Source organism: Herpailurus yagouaroundi, unplaced genomic scaffold (genome assembly GCF_014898765.1).
Source record: "Herpailurus yagouaroundi ecotype Mexico unplaced genomic scaffold, PumYag 28, whole genome shotgun sequence".
In the NCBI taxonomy this organism is placed as follows: Eukaryota; Metazoa; Chordata; class Mammalia; order Carnivora; family Felidae; genus Herpailurus; species Herpailurus yagouaroundi.
Window position 1 is genome coordinate 20661592 of NW_024412376.1, and position 18419 is coordinate 20680010.

Below are 18419 nucleotides of genomic sequence, written 5' to 3' on the forward strand. Positions count from 1 at the left end.
CTCTCCTTGCAAGGTGGCTAGGCACTCTAACTCTGTGCTTGTGCATCTGATCCTTTCTTCCCATTATGACAATGTCTCTGTTCCTTTGCCCACCAGGCTGCTACTAATCAAAGGTACTTTGCCACCACCCTGGGTAGCTTGGCTGAAGCCACATTTAATGCCATCTCCAAGACACAGCTTTCTCACTCTGACCTCTGGAAGATCAGCCTTCTGATCAGTTCCCTGATCATCTTTAAAACCTACACTTAGTGTTGGGGCACCTGGGTAGCTCAGTAGATTGGGTGTCCAACTTCGGCTTGGGTCATGATCTCACGGTCTGTGGGTTCGAGCCCTGCATTGGGCTCTGTGCTGACAGCTCAGAGCCTGGAGCCTGCCTTGGATTCTGTGTCTCCCCTTCTCTCTGCCCCTCCCATGCTCTGTTTCTCAATAATAAATAAATGTTAAAAAAATTAAAATTAAATTTAAAATTAAATTAAAATCCACACTTAGTGTCATTGCAGAGAACTCCAAATTTTGCTGTGGCAAAGCCCATGTTTTTTATACCAGCAAAATAAAGTGAATCACGACTAAGTGGGGGGTAAAAAGTAGATATACCAGGCAAGTGTTAAGCAACATAGACTTTGGGGCCAAAACAAATGGTAGGAAACTAAAGATTAATAAAAAGGAAAATTTCAGCAGGAGATATAACAATCCCGAACCTGTGTGCATCCAAATTGTACCTTCAATTTTTTCAAAGCAAAATGTTGACAGAATTACAAAGAGAAATTGACATATCTACAGTCTCATAGAAATTTTATATACCTCCCTCAGCAACAGATAATATAAGCAGTTAATAAAGTCTATGATATATACGAACTGAAAAACATTAAACTAACAACTCCCAAATAATCCCTTATGGAAAATACACTAGGTTTTCTCTCTCTCATATGAAGAATTGTCCTGAAAGAGAACTGAAAGCCCACCAGACTTCACAAGGACTAGCCAAATGAGGCCAGTTTCCCCTAGTGCTAAGAAAAAGTCAGGACCAGAAACCCTGTTGGGGATTTAGAAAACAGCCCTAAAAGGAAATCTAAGAGCCCAGCTCAACACTAGAGACAAAGAACAGTGACCATTGTACTTAAGAAGGGAGTTCTCGAGCTAGGTATTCACAGATTCCAAGGAACTAAGTTTCCAAACTCATTGGAGCAGGCAGCTTACAGGTGAAGGCCAAGGGCCTCAGGTTGACCAGTCATATCTGGTAGAAGTTGGATTAGGCCATACTGAGTGATTTGGATACTCAAGCCAGGCCCTGATTGGTCATCTGAATGGAGCAGACACTTCTGGAAATGGAGAGTTTAGAAGTTCTCCAGATCAGAGTGAAGGTTCCCTTCCCATTTCTTCCCTAACCAGGCTTACGGGGAACAACAGATGTTCACACAGTGAAGAGTTTAGTTCTTAACACCCCATGGCCTCCCTCTTTCCTGGTTCATCCCAACCAACCCCCTAAAATACCTCCCTTTACAGCCAGGAAGAAGCTGGAATGCTTTTAGAACAGTCTCTAAACAGATACTGAAATTAATAACTCACTTGGGTTCATTCTGCTGTTAAGGATCCCAAGGATATGGGGAGGGGTACAATAGGTTTTCTGACAGAAGGTGGGTAGGAATAAAGTTTGGAGGACCTACTCCCATACACACAAGCTGTGTGTCTCCATGTGCAGGTTTTAGGAAATAAGGGCAGAGAGAGATTAAATGTCTGGTTTAGCCAGTGAGTTGCATAGCCAATATTAGAACTCCAGGCTCCCTGAGCCACTTCCTCTGTGTCACACTGTTGCCCTATTTCCTGTTTTTCCACTCTGACTAATCATTACATGAAATTTGAAAAACAGTCACCAGGCTGAAGAATTCAAAGCCTTCAGGTAATTAAGGATGTTGTTTATAGAGCCAAGAGAATGCAATCTACATGTAAAATATTTCCCCATACGTAAAATAAATAGATGTGAACTCTAGTCATCAGGGTTAACATCCTGCTTCATTTTGCACTTGGCTACTAGTTTCATCAAAATTATACATGTTTTGAGTGAGGCATGCTATCATTTCTCCTGTTCATTTTTGGTTTTAGTTTTTCAACAAAACTTACTACTTGAAATAGCTATAAATGAATGAATCAATCAATCAATCGGTAAACCAATCCAGAACCCATATATTTTTGCCAGTCTTAAAATATCTATGTATTTATAATTTTAATAACATGTAATGTAAATAATATATCTTTTGTAAAAACTAAGGCATTTAATTCTTCCTGTGAAGGTGTAAACTGAAGACATTCATTCTAGCAGATGGCTTATTCTGCTATATTCATTTGTTATGTGTTCATTACTGCTATTTGTGCATTTTTGTACTTTACACCAGAGATCGGTAAATGTTTTCTGTAAAGGGCCAGATAGTAAATATTTTCCACTTTATGAGCCATACGATCTTGGGTGCAGTGACTCACCCCTCCAGTGTAACAAAAAAGCAGCCATGGATGGTACATAAACAAATGAGCATGGCTAGATCTGGCCCCAGGCTGTAGTTTGCCAGTTCTCTGCTCTACAGGACAAACTATATTGCATGGCAGGGCAGGATGGCCTGCCAAGTGAAGTACGTAGTTTAAAGCAGTTGACTGACATTTTTGCATGCAATTAAACTTATTTAATCTCTTCTCTCTGTAACTTGTTTGTACGTCTTATTTCACCAACGAGAGTGTAAGTTTTTTTTGATGATGGAGACAATAATTTATTAATTTCCTATTCGCCCTGAACTTCACACAAACGACCTTTCCCAGAGGAAAGAACCTGGGCTTACCTGTCAAACAGATCAGAATTCAAACTCCAGTCTTTCCACTGATCAGCTGTGTGAAACTGGACAGGTTATTGACTTTTGGCCTCCATTTCTTCATCCGTGAAAACAGAGATGATACCTACTTCATAGGAGAATGAAATGACATGTAATAGAAATAATATACCTTCTGTAAGAATTAAGGCATTTAATTTTTCCTGTAAAGGGCTAAAGACATATCCATTACAGAAGATGACTTCTTCTTTGTAAACCACGTAGTAACTGATGAGTCCAACTCCAGGTCAAAATCCTATCTCTGTGTGATCCAGGCCCAACTATGAGCCATTAACAAGGCTTTGCCTGGCAGGCCTAATGGGGGAAAGCCATTCTCTCCACACTCTGGTGTAGACAAGATCGTTTACAAATAGGGCATCTGAGTTTTAAACAGGATGCTCATTTTCTAGATCTACTTTAAAAACAAGACTTTTCTTTCTAAATAACTACTATAAAATAGAAGGTAGTGGCCTCATCACAGAGAGAATTCAAAGACTCGATCGATGAAAGGCCTTACATTTTTCTCCACAAGGCTCTCTTGAGGATGATGCTTGAAAAAGGGTATCAGTATCTGGTCACAGGGAGGTGGCAGCACAAGTTCCCTGGCTCCCTTCAGCTTAAAGTATGTTACCACATAAGGCGGCAGTAATTGTTCCCGTTCACATTCACACAAGCCACTTATTTGCATTCTAAGATGATGTAACAGCCACTGCTTGTCATTTTTGTGTGAATTACTTATTCAACATGAGCTTGAAGGGCTATACAGACTTAAAACTAATTTATTTGGGGTGTAGCTGTTTACCAATCCAGTGATAGAGGAGAGGTGTTCTATCGTAATCACTGCGGTTTATAGGGTGTCTCAAGTGTATTGTACAGAATTTACAACCCCAGGATTATAGGGTAGGAAGCAAGCAATGGGTGCTGAAGGCAACCTTCCAGGTTCTATGTGTTTGTTTGTTGCTTATTAATATGAAAGGGCATTTTGTAGAACCAAAACAAATGAGGTGCCTTTCAATTTCTAAAGCACTGCAGAGTGTTACTTTGGTTTGGACAATGATGATCTAAACCCTAAGGGTCACAGAGCCAAGAGATCACACTGCCAAGAAGCAAAAGGGTAGTCATTAAAAGGATTCTTGATCAATGAGAACACTTTGCTGTGGTTTCATTTTTCTCCTGGATATTATAGAAGAGATAAAGTGAAATTTGAGAAAACAGAATCTTCCGGTGCCTATGGGAGAGGATACAACATGCTGTATAACATCAAAGAGACACAATTGTATTGCAATTTGTGAGCAGTCAGGGGAAGAAAACTTGTTTTAGTCCTGACAAGATTACAGAGCACAAGACAAGTGAGAAAAAGACTAAGAGTAAGGAATGAACATCTAAAGAAGAAAAAAAAAACTTCCAAAAGATTTCTTCTTTATAGATAATCAATTTGGGGCTCACTCTCACTGTAGCTGAATTCCCTGAACACATTTATTCCCAAACTATTCAAAATACTTTGCAGGCCACCATCCCTACCAAACAAGCTATCAGCAGTGGCTGAGAAAGAAGCTAGTCCCATACTAGCCAGAGTGGCAGGTAATGAGCAAGGTAAATCAGCTTGAGGAAAGATATACAATGCATTCTACATCAAACATAAATGATTTTTAGAATATTCATGCTCTGTTTCCTTTTGCTAGCTTTAAGTTGGAGCTTACAATTTGGATCTAAATATTGTTTTTGTCAGAGATCTGCTCACCGATACTAATACCTACTAGTGCTTGAACACCTTGGCACTTTTATTCACCTCATTTCATCTCCATCTCAATCACTCAAGGTGGGTTTTATGTCCATTTAAAATGAGGAAAAAATTATGGGGCACCTGGGTGGATCAGTTGGTTAAGCGTCCAGCTCTTGGTTTCAGCTGAGGTCATGATCTCACGGTTTGTGGCATCAGCCCCACATTACCCCCCATGCTGACAGCATGGAGCCTGCTTGGGATTCTCTCTTCCTCTCTCTCTGCCCCTTCCCAGAAGTATATGTGTGTATTTCTCTCTCAAAATAAAAAAATGAACTTAAAAAAAATTTCTTTAATCAGGAAAAATTTTAAATAAAAAATTAAATTAAATATTAAATTAAACTAAATTCAATTCAATTCAATTCAATTACAAATGAGGAAATCATTTTCCTCTGAGAGATTTGGAAAGTGACTGGACACAAAAAAGTAGTAACTTGTAGAGCCAAGATTCAAGCCCCAGGCTGTTGATGCCAAAGTGTACCCACTTTCAACGCAGCCATAAGCCACCGAAATGTTTCTCAGTATTGCTTTACTGCAACAGAGTGACGCTGACTTCCTGACAGGACACACGCAACATATTAGTGACTATCAGCTACACACTGATTCCCACTCAAAAGAGATTTCAGTCTTAAATTATAAATCGTACAAGAAAATCCTAAATAGACTGCATTTGTGAAATACATAAAACTTGGAAAGAATGGGAACCAAGGAACTGGTTTTCTTGTGCTGTTCTTTCTCTAGCAGAATCAGGATAATAACTTGATTTCCTTCCCAGTCCTCTTCCATCCCTTCCTCCCCTCTGGCCACAGAAAAGTCTCCAATTCAGGTTGACCAGCTGCCTTCATAGAACCCATTCCACTCAGCTTCTGCTAGACCTCATTCTCTCCAGAATTTTCTCAACCCATGTCTGGGGCAGAATTTCCATTCTTTTTTTTTTTTTTTTTTTTTTTTTCAATTTTTTTTTCCACGTTTTTATTTTATTTTTGGGACAGAGAGAGACAGAGCATGAACGGGGGAGGGGTAGAGAGAGAGGGAGACACGAATCGGAAACAGGCTCCAGGCTCTGAGCCATCAGCCCAGAGCCCGACGCGGGGCTCGAACTCACGGACCGCGAGATCGTGACCTGGCTGAAGTCGGACGCTTAACCGACTGCGCCACCCAGGCGCCCCCAGAATTTCCATTCTTAAAGGGCTTAGGAGCAGCAATCTTAACTGAAAGAGACAACTGAACCTCTAGTATTATAGCACTTTAAATAAAACAGAAAAAGCATAATTGTCTGTACCCGCAAGGAAGGTTAAGAGCCCCCAGACCTCCTTCCTGGGAGGGCCGAACTCTCATCTCTGCTCCACTTCCTTCACTTGCTGCTTCCTACCCTCCACCTGGACCTGGATCCTGTTTTTCTTGTTCAACTATTTACATTGTCAAACTTGTTAAGATGTGGAAAGAAAACGAGGTCAAAGTTTATGTGGCAGACTTCAGGCCCCACCCTGGCACCAGTTTTCTGTATTGTCTAGAAAACAAGTAACTCAGCCTACAGTGATTGACAAAGCCTAAAGAGTCATCCATTCGCTTTGCTTCTCTTTCCACTCTGCAGGGTTATTTAAAATGTTTGCTTTCACTGATCTGTGCATTTTTATTATCAGACAGTTGTTTACACAGACTAAGAACACAGACACTGCCTTTCCAGCTCAATGTGTCAAAAGACCAAGGTCATCTTCTCTTTCAGCTGCCACTATCCTCTGCCCTCTTCTGTCTTCCAACTGGCACAGGATCAGGCAAAAGGTTATGATTCAGAGCTTTCCTGCACCACACACATGACAGGGATGAGTGTGGGGCTCTGTGGACAGCCTGCCTGGTCCCTACTGAGCAGCCATGTGACCTTGTAGGAGCTATTGAACTCTTCTAGGCCGCAGGGGCCCCGTCTGCCCAATGGGAGATATTAACAGTCTCCCTCTCATAGAAGCATCGTGAGAATGAGATTAAAGAATCCATGTGAACTGCTTAGCTCGGTACCTGGGAGTGGTGCTCAAATTTTTAACAAATGCTCAATAATAAGTGACACCTTCTATGAAAGAGTTTGAGTACAAGCTTGTTTCCACTGCAATTGACACTTTCTACTACTGGCTCTTGCTGGGAGCCCAGAGAGATATGCTCTCTGTGAGGGCCAGCCTCACACATAGATGAATGTCTTTAGTTCTATCAAGATCACCCAACTCTGTGAAAGTCAGTCTTCCACCTATTTCGACCCCTGAAATCTGTATACGAGGGCAAAGCCCTTCATCTCTTACTGGAGACAATGCTTAAATTCTAAAAAATTCCCTTTCTATACATGCCCTGAACACAGATGATCCTTTCTTTCCTCCTAGAAGTAGTCTCAGTATCATCATTGCAAATGAAGAGATAGAAGCCCAAGGCGGGATGGGGGAGGGGCAGATTGTATGCTGTGCATTCTTATTTGTCTGAATATTTAGACAAAAATGGTTGCATCTATCTTCCCTGTTGCCCCTTCTAAGTGTAAGTATGGTGGGAAAAGTTCCTTCTCTTCCCTTTGTCATGGTTAACCTCCTATCAACATAAACAAGGAGAATCAGCTGTGTCTGGTCTTATGTGAAAACGCAGAACAGAGACTGACTGACAATTCCATGAAGATGGTGCAAGGAGAAAAATATTGTTTTGGTGAAAGACTCAAGATATTCTCCAGGTCAACCCTGACGATTTCAGTTAATGAACCGTCATTGATCAAAGCAGAGGCTAAATGAAGAAAGAGCGTGAAGCTGACAGGATGGAGTGAGCAGGCCAGGGCAGGCCAGGCAGGGTGGGGTGAGCAGGGACAGAGGAAACAAGGACAAGAAGAAACAGGAGGGAGAGACTGCTGAGATCCAATGATCTCTGCACCATTCAACTGTCACAAAATCCCAATCCATGTGAGGACGCACGATTTACATGTGCGTCAAGCTCCTCTCTGTGAAACAGGACGCCTTGGTAAGGTCTGAAAAAGCTCCTTGAAAAAGGAGCTCAGCCAGAGTCTTCATTTCCCCACAAAAGCCAAGAGAATTGGAGACTAGAGATGAACAGTTTAAAGAGTTTTAGGAACCAAAACAATTGAAGGAAATATTGGGTATTTTTCTTAACAGCTTAAAAAAAATTTTTTTTCAATGTTTATTTATTTTTGTGAGAGAGGGAGAGTGTGAGAGGGGGAGGGGGGAGGGGCCCAGAGCGCAGGGGGGGGGGGGGTGGTACACAGGATCCCAAGCAGGCTCTGCACTGATGGCAGAGAGCCTGACTAGGGGCTCAAACTCACAAACCGTAAGATCATGACCTGAGGCAAAGTTGAACTCTTAACCAACTGAGCCACCCAGGTGTCCCTTTCTTAACAGCTTTTAATGAGGGCTTCACCTAGTGGTAAGATTCTAGACACTACCTGGAGAGGGACAATGAGGCTTAAATTTTTTGAGAAAATATTGTTCTCTGTCATTTACACAATATAGTTGTTCCTTGTATCTACTTTTATTTACTTACTTACTTACTTATTTATTTATTTATTTAGGATGTGAAGGAATGGACCCTGCATAGATAAATGAGTGTCCAGTGTTAAATGACAGGAAAATGTTATAATTCTGGAGCATTCACAGGTGCAGTGAAAATTTAATTACCAGACCCTGGAACAGCACAACCTCTAATTGCAGCTATTTCCTTTTCTTCCTTGACTGCTGCCCCCTGGCCCTGCCCTTCAATGATTTTATTTTCCCCTAGTAAATACTGCAAGAAACAGCTGTTCTGGAATTAGAAACCCTCTATCCCACTAATCTACTTTCCTACTGCTTAAGAATAACACATGAGATATCAAGGCTTATCTTTTAATAAAAAATACACTTAAATTCATTGTTTCTTTGGATGTTAATAATATTTCTTGAGATGACTTTTATTTAATAAACCATACTGGGAATCGCTGATGGAGTATATATTTGTTGGATACTTTTCTAAATTTCTTCTTCTGAAGGAAATTTTTTTTCAAAAGAACATTGTTACAGCTCTACAATCCCTTATCCACAATTCCAAAACCCAAAAAGCTCTGAAATTGGAAAGTGTTTCATAACACAGTTGGCAGCAAAAATGGATTTGACCCAAACTCATTTGAAGTCAAAACCTGACCTGAGCTGGCATAAGCCTATTTACAGTTTTCAGTTATCCTACAATGTACTGTGAAAGTAAATATACTTTTCTGCAGAAATACTAATGGACTTTATTACATGGTGCTGCCCTACACCCCATTTTACATGCTACGTGATACATTACTATTCTAAAATCTGAAAAAATCTGAATTGTGATATACATCTGGCCTCATAAGCTTCAGATTAGAATTCATGGTTCCACAAATATTTGTTAAATAAATGAACTAAGACCTTCACAAGTGCATGTTTTACTATTTTAACCCCAGGCCAGCTTTTAAGCAATAGCTCTGATCTCCTTTGTCATCTCATTAGACGTTCACCCAAAGAGAGAGGAGCTCTGAGACTTTGGCATTGCAGACAGGCTTCAGGACTTCTTTTGTCATATACAGTGATGAATGGAGGTTGAGCCCTGGGTATCCATTGGATCGTTTTACCACATCATCCATTTAACCACTCTCTCTTCCATTCATCCACCAAATATTTATTAAGTGTTACCACCAGACACTAGGTTAGTATAAGAAACACAAAGATGGGGGCGCCTGGGTGGCTCGGTCGGTTAAGCGTCCGACTTCGGCTCAGGTCATGATCTCGCAGTCCGTGAGTTCGAGCCCCACGTTGGGCTCTGTGCTGACAGCTCAGAGCCTGGAGCCTGTTTCCGATTCTGTGTCTCCCTCTCTCTCTGCCCCTCCCCTGTTCATGCTCTGTCTCTCTCTGTCTCAAAAATAAATAAACGTTAAAAAAATTAAAAAAAAAAAAAAGAAACACAAAGATGAATGAGACTAGTCTCTACACTCTAAAAACTGCTATGTGTATACAGAGAACAGATTGGTGGTTGCCAGAAGTGGGGGTGGGGGACAAAAATGGGTGAAGGGAGTCAAAGGTAAAAACTTCCAGTTGTAAAATAAATGTCATGTGATGTAATGGGCAGAATAGTGACTGTAGTTAACAATACTGCGCTGCATATTTGAAAGTTGCTAAAAGAGTAGATCTTAAAAGTGGTCATCACAAGAAAAAAATTTTTGTAACTATGTAAGGTGACAAATATTAAGTAGACTTATTGTGATCATGTCACAATATATATAAATATCAAATCATTATGTTAGACATCTAAAAAAGTATACACACATGTCAATTTTGCCTTAATTAAAAATAAATTTGGGGGGTGCCTGGGTGACTCAGTCAGTTGAGCATCTGACTTCCGGCTCAGGTCATGATCTCGTGGTTTGTGGGTTTGAGCTCCGCATAGGGCTCTGTGCTGACAGCTCGGAGCCTGGTGCCTGCTTTGGATTCTGTGTCTCCCTCTCTCTCTGTTCCTCCCCCACTGATGCTATCTCTCCTTCAAAAATAAGTAAAAACATTTAAAAAAAATTTTAAATAAAAAAATAATAAAATTGGGGCGCCTGGGTGGCGCAGTCGGTTAAGCGTCCGACTTCAACGAGGTCACGATCTCACGGTCCGTGAGTTCGAGCCCCGCGTCAGGCTCTGGGCTGATGGCTCAGAGCCTGGAGCCTGTTTCCGATTCTGTGTCTCCCTCTCTCTCTGCCCCTCGCCCGTTCATGCTCTGTCTCTCTCTGCCCCAAAAATAAATAAACGTTGAAAAAAAAATTTTTTTTTTAAAATAATAATAAAATAAAATAAATTTTTAAAGTGAAACTAAAAATCACACAAAAAAATAAAACCCCTATTTGTAATATCAACACTATGAAGCAGGATGTTAGAAATCTAAAATTATTTTCTCCAAAAAAAATAGTCATTCATTCTTTCTAACACACATTTATTAAATTCTACATTATGTAGGGGGGTGCCTGGGTGGCTCAGTCGGTTAAGCATCTGACTCTTAATTTCAGCTCAGGTCATGATCTCATGGTTCATGAGTTCGAGCCCTGAGTTGAGCTCTGTGCTGACAGTGCGGAGCCTGCTTGGAATTCTGTCTTTCCTTCTCTCTCTGCCTCTACCCGACTTGTGCTCTCTCTCTCTCTCTCCCTCTCTCTCTCAAAATAAATAAATAAACTTAATTTAAAAAGTTCTACATTATGTAAGGCACTAAGTATACAAAAGTGAATAGACCTTGCTAGAGGACACTAACTCTCGTGAGAGAGGTTTGACACTCAAGGAAAATCTATCCTTTTGCAGACATAGGGAGAAAATTCCTATCTCTGGCTATGAAAGTCAAAAAGCTCTCCCAATAGTGATATCTGAGCCAGAGTGGTTGTGGATTTAGGGAGATACTTACAGAAATGGTATTCTAAGAAGTCAGAGCATGGGCAGAGGCACTGAGTCTGGAAATAGTTTGGCAGGTTGAGCTTGAGTCCATTTTGAATGGCTGCAGTTCAAGATGCATGTGGAAATAGAATATTTAAAACATTGATGAGAGCCAGATCATGAAAGGACTATGTTCCAAGCTAAGGAGTATATACCTTTTCCTCTAGGCAATGAGCAACACTTGAAGGATTTTAAAGTAACTGAGGGACATGATCAGATTAATACATGAGCAAGATTCCTCAGATAGGGAATAGTTTGGAGGAGAACAAAAATAGTGAATATGTTTCCATCAAGATGCCCTTAGAGTAGGCAAATGAAGAGTATTTATGTCTTGCAGGGCTGGCCCTAAGTGACTTACGAGGCCCTAAAAGAACTCATGAAGGAAGAAGTGAATTTTCATCACCCCTTTGTCATTCTCTTTCCTTATATCTCACTTCCCCATGGAGGTCCCCAGTGACACTGTGATGTTCAGACTGGCTGAGCTTCTTTGAAAAAACATGGCATTGCATTTCTTTTATAATGAAGAATAATGTAAGAGCAAATATTTTCCCCTTGAAATATTTTTTGCAGCAAGGAAACAGATCATTTAGACAACAAAAACATAATTTTCTCCTTCCTTTTTCCTAAGTATCTTTGCTACATTTAACATCCTCTGAAAGTTAAGAGGCATCCCAAGAACAAAGTAATAACCATGAACAGTTCACATGCAGCCCCCAGGGTCACCATGGTATAGCATACATTTTTTGTGAATTCTGGTTTAATGGATAAAATCTAAGCAAAGGCAATAAAGCAACAGTTCAAACAATTTCCTGTCAGTTCCTTTACATAACTATGGAACAAATGAGTGTCTATTAATTCTTGGGCCGAGCTCAGAAGCACTAAGGAGAAGGAAATGTATATTTACATCCTTTGATGAGGAGAGTATTTAACAATGACAAATCTTATTTCTTTTATTTTGAATTTAATTTATTTATTTTGAGAGAGTATGTGAACACAAGTGGATGAGGGGAAGAGAGAGAAGGAGAGAGAGAGAGAGAGAAAAAGAATCCCAGGCAGGCTCCACATTGTCAGTGCAAAACCCAGCTCAGGGCTTGATCCCATGAACCATGAGATCACGACCTGAGCCAAAATCAAGAGCCTGACATTCAACCAACTGAGCCACCCAGTCTCCTCTAATCTTATTTCTTGATCTGAAAAAAGCTCTCTGCCCTGTTATTGGCTTCAGAAGGATGGGATGTAATTGACAGGGACTTTTACATCACATGGACCTCTTAATTAACAAGGTAAAGATAGTGATATGGTTTGATCTGAGATGCTTTCCTGAATCACCTCCTTCATCTGTGTATCATTTGGCTCCACTGAAGTTAGAATGCTGCCTTCTTTGGGTGACCTCTTTTAAAATTTAGATACCTAGGAATGAGTCCTACATGACGCTTCATCCAGAGTGGTTAAGTGGCTTAGAGTTACACAGCTAGCTTGGAAAAGACCAGAATCTTAGCTTTGATTTCTGATTTGCTATTTATCAACACACTGCCTATTGCCTGATTATAACCTCATGAAGAAGCCTGATTAGGAAGCCATTTCAAGACCCAAATTCACACAAAATTGTTCAAATAATAAAATAGTTATTGAATATTAATAACTGAATGTTAAGCACTATCTGACATGCCCCTCACCCTACAGGGCTTTAAACACAGCCCATGTCAGTGCCACGAATATAATTCTTCATCTGAGCTCTCATTGGAAATCACTCACTAGTCTATGAATAAACCAGGAAGCTCATACAGTCTGCCAAGCCTCAGTCTCCTTATTTGCAAAAAACAAAACAAAAAATACAGAATAATTTCTTCCCTGTCAATTTTTCAGGATGATTTCATGGTTTAGACCAGGCATTAGTCTACCTAATCTGGCCCATGGGCCAAATCTAGCCCATCACCTGATTTTGGAAATAGTTTTATTGGAACACGGCCACAATCATCTATTTATGTGTTGTCTATGGCTGCTTTCATGAAAAGTTAAGATCATATGGCCCACAAAGCATAAAATATTGACTATCTGGTGCTATAAAGAAGTTTGCCAGCCTCTGGTTTAGATGAGTGTTGATATGTGCAGGAATTTGCAATATAGCATATATATTTTATGTTTGGTGCAGACCCAGGGGCAGAGGATTCAACCTACTAGAAGATGGGACACTTAAAACACCAACCTTGGATTGACCTAATCATGTGGGAAACACTCAGTAACATATTAGGGTCAGCACCCTACACCCTACACATGACCTACTCATGGGGAAACGCTCACGGATATGTTAGGGTCAGCACCCTACACCTGATGAGTCTCTTACACCACTTACACCAGCTGAGTCTCTAGAATAGCCAAAAGGAACCAAGAAGGCATCAAATATAAATAAATTTAAATTTAAAAGTAAACTTGGAAATGGTAAGAAATTATAGAATCTGAAAAGATCTCTTCCCCAGTAGGCTGTATAGTCTATGGAACCTAAGGGACCAAAAGAGGCACATAGTTTAGACTGGGGACATGCTGATAAGTTTTCACTGAGAAGTCCTCCATGCGCATCTATATCCAGATAAATTCCTTCTTTTGAAATAGAAAAATAATAAAGTACACAACTTTTAAGTACACCTTTTTTTAAGTTTTATTTATTTTGAGAGAGAGAGAGAGAGAGAGAGGGAGTAAGTGTGTGTGCAAGTGCACGTTGGGGAGGGACAGAGAGAGAGAGGGAGACAGACAGAATCCCAGGCAGGCTCCGCACTGTCAGTGCAGAGCCCAATACAAGGCTCAAACTCATGAACCGTGAGATTATGACCTGAGCCAAAGTCAGATGCTTAACTGATGGAGCCACACAGGCGCCCCTTAAGTACACACTTCAATCAATTTTTATATATATATATATATATATATATATATATATATATATATATAACTGAGTAGCCAATATCTAGATCAAGGTATTGAACATTTCCAACAACCCAGAAGGCTCCTCTGAGCTCCCATTCAGTTGATAGCCCCCTAAAGAAACCAGGTATTCTGGTATCTATCATTATAAATCAGTTATGCCTGGCTTTTGAACATCATACCAGTAGAACCAGTCTATAGTCTTTTATGGCTGGCTTCCTTTGCTGTGAAAAAACCACATGAATTCAAGATCAGTCATTCCCTTCCTTGGCTGTGAAGTTAGTCAAAACAACACAAGAACAGAAATTAGGGCAGCTGATACACACTGCCTACTGAGATCTGGCACATTAGTGCCAAGGTAGACCCTCACTATTGTTCTTTGGCTCATGCAAATGTCAGCTGCATTGCATTTTTCAAATGGTAAATATCATCCTGCTCCCTAACAGCTAAAGGCCCAGGGGAAAGACTCTTCACTGTAATCAAATGCTTGCCTCAGCCTTGCTTGCTTAAAATAAAACCTGCACCCTCAGCAGTCTGTCTTCGAAGATCTTCACAAATTTGCCAAAGGCCCATGCCTCAGCGTAAACCCTGGCGCCTACACCCCTACCTCTACAGAAACATGATCACCTGTATAGGTGGCCTCTTGACGGGGGACAAAGCTGCGTCAAGTTTCAGCGACTCACCATGGTGAAAATCAAACATGTTCAGCACCTACAGAGTCACCAAGGCTAAAGGCACACACCAAGCTAGAAACCTCAATCCTCACATATAGTTTGTTCTCACAAACTGCACTTCTTGTTAATGTCCTAAGACTTGGCCCACTGACACAGAGATGTTTGGGGCTGTGAGGTGGTCCGACAACTGGGACCTCTCTATCACCCTGAGTTCTGAACCAATTGAGAAATAAGGCAAAGAGTCAGCTTTTGTCAAAATATTCCATGTTTTACTGACAGAGCCTAGGTTGATGGGCAAAGATTGCATCTGCAGGCAGACAGACTTCCTAATACCAAATCCTAGAGTGAGACACTCACCAGACCAATCACAGACAAAACTACATCACCTCAAGCCTGTCGTGATGGCATGGAAAAGCTGAGGAGAATGTTGGCTCCCAGCAGGCAGCTTTCTCCCCTGAGGAAGGGGGAGAGGAAGAGGCTGAGTTACATGTGCCCAATTTCTCCTTCTAAACTCACCAAACAGATTAAATCATTCTTCTTCCCTGGGGAGACACTAATGAGAGGATGGAAAGAGCTAGAAGTTTTATAATGAGTGGAGTTTCCTCCACATAGAAGGAAACATCAGAAAAGGTAAGATTCCTTGAACAGAAATATAAACTATCAATAAAATATTAGCTAATACTCTATTAGTATTGTTACAGTTAGAAATATTATACCATACTTAAAACATGGAGTAAATATTAGCCAGAATATATTGTTAACTAATTGAAAAACATTTTCAGGGACCATAAACGGTAAGATATTTGTTATTTTTGCAAAGTGCTTTAGATGTCAGACCCAGAAGATAGCTTACAAAAGGGGCATCTCTCTCTTTTTTTTTTTTTTCTCACTTATGACAGGGAATACTGTATTCAAACTCATCAGAGAAATGGACAGCTTGGGTCTATAACAAAGCACTGTGCTTAAAGTACAGGTCAGTAATTGTATGTGAGAATATACATTGCTACATACAAATTAACTGGTCAGATCACAACTTTTCAATGTTTAAAACAGAATAAGCTTCTCTGTAAAAGTAACACCTTTGTCCTTTTTTTAACTTTAGTATTCCTCTCCTTCTTCCTTGCCCTCTCCTTCAACAGAGTCCACACCAACGTCCTCATAATCCTTCGCAAGGGCAACCATGTCCTCACAGGCCTCAGAAAACTCTCCTTCCTCCATGCCCTCACCCACATACCAGTGAACGAAGGCACGCTTGGCATATATCAGGTCAAACTTGTGGTCCATGAGAGCCCAGACCTCAGAAATGGCTGTGGTGTTGCTCAGCAATGCACACAGCTCACTGTACTGTGGCAAGGTCTCCACCAGGTACCACAGTGGGAGGCTGGTAATTAATGCCAACACTGAAGCCAGTGGGGCACCAGTCCACAAACTGGAGGGTACACTTGGTCTTGATGGTGGCAATGCTAGCATTGACATATTTAGGAACAACATCACCACAGTACAACAGGGAGCAAACCAAGTATTTACCATGGTGAGGGTCATACTTCACCATCCGGTTGGCTGGCTCAAAGAATGCATTGATGATCTCTATTACAGAAAATTGTTCATGGTAGGCTTTCTCAGCAGAGATAGTAGGGCATATGTGGCCAGAGGAAACTGGATGTGAGGATAGGGTACCAGATTGATCTGAAATCCTGTCAGATCAACATTCAGGGCTCCATCAAATCTGAGGGAAGCAGTGATAGAGGGCACAATTAGACCTATCAACCTATTCAGGTTAGTATAGGTTGAGTGGTCAATATTTCTACAACAGATGTCATAGATGGCCTCATTGTCTACTGTGAAGGCACAATCAGAGTGCTCCAGGATGGTGTGGGTAGTGGGGATGGAGTTGTAGGGCTCAACTACACCTGTGGAAACCTGGTGGCTAGGTAAATGGAGAACTCCAGCTTGGCTATTACTTCACAACTGAGATACTGATTATTCAAATGATAATTTTAAGACATAAATTACCTTTCTTTAAGACCAATCTCAAAAAGGTTAAAGAACAGAAAAGAGGAGAAAAAATACCAAAGAACCTAAAATGATGAATGAAATATGTTTTTTTTACAAAACTAAAAACTAGAAAAACACCTTCCTTAGTCGAGATACAACATAAATGACATAGTGATCATATTGAAAATTTACAGCTATGGGAATGCAAGCTGGTGCAGCCACTCTGGAAAACAGTATGGAGGTGCTTCAAAAAACTAAAAATAGAACTACCCTACGACCCAGCAATTGCACTACTAGGCATTTATCCACGGGATACAGGTGTGCTGTTTCGAAGGGACACATGCACCCCCATGTTTATAGCAGCACTATCATCAATAGCCAAGTATGGAAAGAGCCCAAATGTCCATCGATGGATGAATGGATAAAGAAGATGTGATATATATATATATATATATATATATATACAATGGAGTATTATTGGCAATCAAAAAGAATGAAATCTTGCATTTGCAACTATGTGGATGGAACTAGAGGGTATTATGCTAAGTGAAGTTAGAGAAAGACAAAAATCATATGACTTCACTCATATGAGGACTTTAAGAGACAAAACAGATGAACCTAAGGGGAGGGAAACAAAAATAATATAAAAACAGGAAGGGGGACAAAACAGAAGAGACTCATAAATATGGAGAACAAACGTTTTGAGGGTTATGGGAGGGGCTGTGGGAGGGGGGGATGGGCTAAATGGGTAAGGGACACTAAGGAATCTACTCCTGAAATCATTGTTGCACTATATACTAACTAATTTGGATGTAAATTTTTAAAAATTAAAAATAAAATTAAAAAGGAGAAAATTTACAGCTAAATTAGCAAAGTCAACTAAATCTTTCATGTTATAAAATACATTTTCTAAACTAAGAAAAAAAATATAAACAGTTGTTTTGGTGAAGTCTTGTTCCCCTACCGTGCTCATGATTATTAAAACATATTGTTGGAGCGCCTGGGTGTCTCAGTCGGTTAAGCGTCCGACTTCGGCTCAGGTCATGATCTCACAGTCTGTGGGTTCCAGCCCCGCATCAGGCTCTGTGCAGAGCCAGGAGCCTGTTTCAGATTCTGTGTCTCCCTCTTTCTCTGACCCTCCCCTGTTCATGCTCTCTCTCTCTCTGTCTCAAAAATAAATAAATGTTAAAAAATTAAAAAAAAAAACATATTGTATCTCATTACCAATAAAGACACTGAAAGTGGCTCTATGCCTCTCCTCAAACTCTATAGGCTTCCTCATGGCTGATGTCTTCCTCATGTGCTGTCAGTTCTAGGAATGTGCTCAAAATCAGTGAAGTACCCCCCTAGCTAGCCTTCGAGAGTTATTGCTGGATCCTAGGACACTTACCAAATTATCATGACGCCTTTCCAGTGCTCTACAGACCATTGTTATACAAATGTTCTTTGGTGTAATTCATCAAAAAGTTCCTAGGAGGTAGAGAATAATAGTGTTTCAAACCTTAAAACTCTAAGGCAAGTCCATCCTGGTTCAAACCTGACTTGACTCTAACAAATAGTGAGTTTCAGGCAAGGGATTTAACTTACCCTTCCCTCAGTTTTCTTTTTTTCTAATTTGCAATAGGCAGGTGATAGCAACTTCATTAGGGCTCTTGTAAGATCTGCATGGGATACCGCACGTTAACTGCACCGAATGGTATCAAACCCATAGAGACAGCCAGCTATTCTGCCTATAAAAGATATTTATGCATCCTCACCCATATGGACA

General features: G+C 40.5%; 1 long non-coding RNA gene across 1 annotated transcript in view; it reads right to left on the reverse strand.

Annotated features, from left to right (window-relative positions):
• The window catches only part of LOC121027361 (uncharacterized), a 147263-nt gene extending 129047 nt beyond the window's left edge, over nucleotides 1–18216 (reverse strand). Inside the window, exons 1-2 of the long non-coding RNA XR_005788680.1 lie at nucleotides 18042–18216; nucleotides 2826–2943 (exon numbers count right to left, since the gene is read on the reverse strand). This is a non-coding gene — a long non-coding RNA (uncharacterized LOC121027361). The remainder of the gene's footprint in view (nucleotides 1–2825; nucleotides 2944–18041) is intronic.
• Between the last annotated feature and the right edge of the window lie 203 nt (nucleotides 18217–18419).